The sequence below is a fragment of the Pinus tabuliformis genome, chromosome J (genome assembly GCF_031772625.1).
Source record: "Pinus tabuliformis cultivar Carrire ecotype Pingquan chromosome J, CPIR1, whole genome shotgun sequence".
Lineage (NCBI taxonomy): Eukaryota > Viridiplantae > Streptophyta > Pinopsida > Pinales > Pinaceae > Pinus > Pinus tabuliformis.
Genome location: NC_142295.1, coordinates 83,293,066 through 83,298,821, shown reverse-complemented (window position 1 = coordinate 83,298,821; position 5,756 = coordinate 83,293,066). Strand labels below are relative to the sequence as shown.

Below are 5,756 nucleotides of genomic sequence, written 5' to 3'. Positions count from 1 at the left end.
ATTTTTTGTTTACGAGATCAAAACCATCAATATCATAAAAACTGATTGGGTTCCAAATATAAAGTTGCAATGCATACCTTTTGTGTGTTATGGAGATCGAAATATTTCTCCATCTGTAGTATCCATGTTACAGGATCCTTGTCATCAAACTTCCTCATATCGATATTTGGAACGTGGTAGGTCTTCAATCCAATGTCAGAGTCTATGAAGTCATGAATAACATTTCTTTCATTCTCATCATAAGTTTCCTTTACTACCCTTTCATCATTAGGAAGCATTTCTTGTAGCAACTTTGTCAAATCTATATTCAAATCTTCCATGTTGCCTTTAATTTTTGCTTCTATACCATTGATCATAGATTCTATGCCATCCATCTTAGCTTTAGTTACTTTCTATAAGAGCGAAATTTGTTGCACTTGGTCTCGTAATTTTGATAAATCATGTTGCATTTCTTCCTCTTCTTCATGTGTCATAGTAGAGATTTTGGGTTGCTTACTAGGTGTTTCCATTTTCTTTCTTTGGTTCATCAATTAAAAATAATTATGCATCACAATTCCCTTTGAATCACTTTAAACTACTTTCTCAAACAAAACTTATGCAAATTTATATTAAAAAAAAAAAAAAAAACTATACATTTTTTTTTCGCTTTCTAGGAGCTCGATAATGAATCTGATGTATCTCTATAATTTTGTATCTCCAAGGTCTGAAATTTCGTTCTGTGGTAGCCCTCTGAGTCCTATTTCCAACCCCATAAGTCTGATCGAGATTGGATTCTCCAAGAAATATTTATGCCCAGTCTCCCACGATGACCAGATTATATATTGGTTCAGTAGAGCGAACTTGTGCAAAGTGCCACGTGTCACTGTTTCGACCTTTGGCCCTGAAAATGATACCCAACAAACTAAATTTCATCCTCTTTCTGACACTTTTTACGAAATTTCAATCTGATGCTCAGACAGACAATTATGAAATTTTCACCAAGGTCACCTATTTGAGATCTAATTCTGGAGCCTGCAAAAACCCTAACTTCCTCGAATCATATCTCTGAAAATATAGCGAGAAAATATATGAAATTCGTACATGAGGTTCACCAAGATTTCATCTCAAATGAGTTTGAAGCTTCGTAGAAAAAACATTATAGAGAAAATTTCAAAGCTCTGATACCAAATTTTATGCAACCAACTCACAAAATAGAAGAAGAGATAGATCAACGAATTCAAAATTAGGCTCTTCGAGGGGGCAACCTCCTTTAAATTACAGAAATGAAAAATTCTTGGATGATTCAAATGAAAAAACCTCCTTTCTATATATAGGAGTCTAAGGGGTCACAATATAATCAGAGCCGACATAACAATAATAATGTAAGGGCACCACAATAACAATAGTGGGCTTCTATGGGGCACAATAATAACAATAGTGGGACAACATGGGAACAACAATAAAAATAAGGGGATACAATGAAAATAATAATGGGCGAATACACTAATATTCTAGGGACCTGACAGTCTCTTTGTTACATTCTTATCCTTCTCCTAAACATCAAATACATAGATTTTTCTACTTCTTCTCATTATATGGATAGACCCTTGTTGGGGAACGAATTAAACAATGCTTTGGTGATAAGAAATCAGCCTAAATGGTAGTGATGATTTGACCATTTACTTGATAGAATGGAGTGTAAATTCCATCAAACAAGAAGGCAGATCTTGACCCTTCTTTTGTGATGTAATCCTTGAACTAGGGTATCTAGGGCTAATTGAAAATTTTGGCCCTAGATGATGACTTCTTTTTCAGGGCTTCTCTCTCCCCTTAGCTATAAAACCATGTTGATTTTTTGGGATCTTCTTATCTGATAATTACTTTTTATGATTTTTCAATTTATATTTCTTTCATTTGAATTCATCATAAATAATTACACAGAAGATCTCAATAGTTGAAATATAAATGACAGTAGAGATAGCCAAAGTCAAGAGACCAACATTTACACTAGGAAAACCCACATGGGGGAAAAACCTACAACCTTTTCCTTATAGAAATTCTTCAGTTCAACAGAGATACATATAATCATATACAAGGTCAATTGACCAATAACATAGCTAGGTCAAACTGGGTCAATCTTCCCTCTAATCAAGTCAACAATCTGCTCCACAAGTTCATCCTTGATCTGCCTAAGTTATAATTTCAGCTTTCCTAGAATTTCGGCCTCCTGTCCAAATATACCCACATGTACAAGCTAGTCTAATATCCTCCTATTCAATTCAAATCACTACCCAAGAAACTCGATCTAGTTTGCTTTGTTAGAGAAGAATTTTTGCCTCCCTTTTTATCCATAAACTCAATCCCGTAACCCTACTTTACCATATAAATTCAGTGCCTTTTCTCACATGTGTGAGGTCATGAAAGAGGAGTTGTTTCACATGTGTGAGGGCTAGAGAGAGAGAACTTCTTCTGCATTCTTATTCCTTCCATATATTCTTCATTTGATCAATAGAAATAACTTCCTTGAATGAATGATCCAAATTGCTTCTTGGAGAGGAGGTCGAGTCCCATATAAATAGTTATCTTGAAGGTCGAATGGATGCCTTTCTCTGGTTGGGCCGACTTGACTAGAGGGGAGCCGACCTGACTTATTTTGGAGCCAAAAATTCATTTTTTTCTCTTTTCAAAATGGACATGAAGAATATGCCTTAAATATTTTATTTTTGACACTAGCATGAAGAACATGCTTTACATAAATAAATAACTAAAATAATTATGAAAATCGACCATAGCTACAAAATTCAACAAGCGATGCCCTATATCTTAAGCAACTTTTTTTTTAGACTTCCTTGCATTTGCAAACTTATGGGATCACTTTTTTGGATGCACCTAACTGTCGTTTTCCTCATCTACGGAGAAATCAAACTAATTTATATTATCTAGTCTACTCATGGTTTTTTCTCTATGATTTTGGGACACTACAATCTATACTTTTCTATATTTGACTTGGTATCCCGATTGACAAGCCAAAATAAAATAATATATTAAAAAAAACTAAAACTCAAAAATATTTAATTTATAAACCACGAGCAAATTATTTTCAATTACTAAATTTTTTAAAACATAATATATCTTCACAAATAATTAATAAATATATAAAATTTAAAAATCACATTTACAAACACACAAACCCCCCCCCCCCCACATAAAGATAAAAAATAAAATTAAAATTACACAACTCACCACACTCTCATCCATGCATTTAACTCGATTACTATAATAACAACATAACATAATCCACCAAAGGAAATATTGAGTACAATAATGTTGGTTTTACTTATATTATTAGTCCCTGCCATCTGGCATCCGGCAGGGACTATAGTGATCGATAGGACCCCCACTTAGCATTAATTGACCCCTGCGTTTCTCTGTTATACGGCGGTTATTAGTGGGATATGCTAAGTTTTGTTTGCAGTCATTCTTTGGCCATCGTGCGCCATCTTATTTGGCCTCTTCCCGAGGCGGAAGAGGCCGGACCATAGCTTAAAGGAGGAATAAACCCGGTGCATTTTCGCGCTAACCGTCACGGTGTCTGGTTTAATGCTAGCATTACTTCTGCCCGGTATGCGGTTTAGTAAAGCTCGGTGTTCCCTCTTGCAATGTTCTACATTGGCAGCTGGTGCATGCCATGATGCACCATGGTTCAACAGCTGTTAGCCTTCGTCGCACTTGTCAAAGCCCAAAGTCGGTTGGAAGCAACTTCTCCGGAGGCAAGGTAAGCACTTGAGGTCTCTGCAATTGTTGATGAAGTTGCTGAACGGGAGGAACGGGAGGCCTCTGCGATTTCTGATGAAGTTGTGAAAAGGGGGAGGGCTTCAAGTAATAGTTCCTCGAAACCATTTCCCAGATCTCCTAGCTCTTCAGGTAAGCTTTTGAACTGTGGCTTCGCCAGTCTCAGTACTCGCAAATTGCTTAGTTGTTGAATACATTGGGAAGAGATTTTTATTACTAGCCTGCTGAATCATACGAACCTGCTTTTAAATTTTATTTTATTGGCTTAAGGTTTCTGAGGTTTTGTCCTCGTTATCTTTGTTACAGATTCTGGGGACTGGGATGGATACGCAAGATACATTCCCATCTGTTCTGCTGTTTTTTTATCAACAGCGCTTCATATTCAATGCTGGAGAGGTGAGTTCAAGTTAAACTAAAATATCATAGCTTTACCAGGCCATAAAAAAATAGAGAGCTTTCCACACAGGACTGGAGTCCCCGATGGTGGGGATATCTGCTTTCGGTATAGCGTTAAAATTACCGATTGAATCCATGTCGCGTAGGCAATTGAAGCACTTTGTGGGTTTTGAAACTGTGACTACTGGTTGGTACTTGCAACTATTGATTCCTAGACAAAACAGGCCAGCTAGTCGCTTCCTTTTGAACTCAATGAATCGCTTACAGTCATAGGTTATGCGGCTTTTGGGTTAAAAGTATGGGTAATCGTGCTGGTATTTTCAATGTATTTGAACATAAAATCTGGTCAACATGTCTCTGAATGGACTATTCTTTTTTGTATCAGGGGCTGCAACGCTTCTCTGCTGAACACAAATTCAAGCTAATGTTATTTGGATCACTTATATACAGCTTTATAAATCATTGTTTTCTTAATGTGTCTGCCTTCTCTGTAAGATAAAATATTCAAGTTTACTTGAGCCGTTAGACACCCAATAGCAAAATATCACGCTCTTAGATTTGATAAGATTATTATGCACATGGACTGATAACCTATAAGGGTTGGCTCTCAGTTAGATCACATATTTCTTACCCTGGTTTGCTCAGAAACTGCGGGTGGCAATCCAGGTTAGTTGTCGGAATATTTGGTCAGTTTTTATCTATTGTACGCAGAACTAGGGTTGATATGCAGGCAACAGGAGTGATCTTTTTCTTTTGAATTGGTGTCTATACCTAGATTATGATTTTCTCAAGCAATCACAAATGGAATTACACCATGATCGTGCTTTGCAGGTCTTCTCCTGACGATGGCTGGCATAGGGGATGATGCAATGACAGTAAGCAAATTTTATGCCCTCTTTTACGTTGGAAGATTTTTTCTAGGAGGTCAAATTGAACACTAAAGTATTAAGACATCCTTATACTAGTGAAAATTTATCATGTTCTAAAATTTGTAGGTTCCTATGTTTTAACAGGTTAACATCTGGGGTCCATCAGATTTAGAATTTTTAACTGGTGCAATGCGGTCATTTATTCCAAACTCTGCTGTTGTTCACACCAATAGTTTTGGTCCAGGGCAGTACGTCATCAACCTCTAAAGTCTTCTTGTTCATTTAGTCTCTCTGAGTTAGGCTTAATGACCCATTGGTGAGATTTATATTGTTTGCTTTCTTTAAATGACGTGTGTTTGCTCCAAAGGCTCCAGCAAACTAGCCAGGATGTTGAAGGATCACGTCTGAGATAGAAGGGTTATTCCTAAGATTTTCTTGCTGCGGATATGTAACAGTATTTTCACATAATGCAGTGTACATTTAGCGAAACATATAAAGTATGTACAAAATGCATCCGTCAGTTCTTTAGCGTATAATGTTTGTTTACTGCTGAGCGTATATCGTTTGTACATATTCTCACTGTAAAGCCTATATTTTAGATATTAAGAGTAGTCAAACCATTGTACTAAGTTTTTATCATGTTGGTACTTCGGTCTCAGAACGCAAAAAGTCATCTCAATACAGGGGTTGACTCGAATGAAAATTGTGGAAGAAGGGGTT

The 5,756-nt window shown here is 36.5% G+C and overlaps 1 long non-coding RNA gene across 1 annotated transcript; it reads left to right on the top strand.

Moving 5' to 3' along the window:
• The first annotated feature begins 4,840 nt into the window (after positions 1–4,840).
• On the top strand, positions 4,841–5,504 carry LOC149225622 (uncharacterized). Its single transcript, XR_016246978.1, has 2 exons — positions 4,841–5,042; positions 5,181–5,504. It is a non-coding gene; the product is annotated as an uncharacterized LOC149225622 (long non-coding RNA).
• The last annotated feature ends 252 nt before the right edge of the window (positions 5,505–5,756 follow it).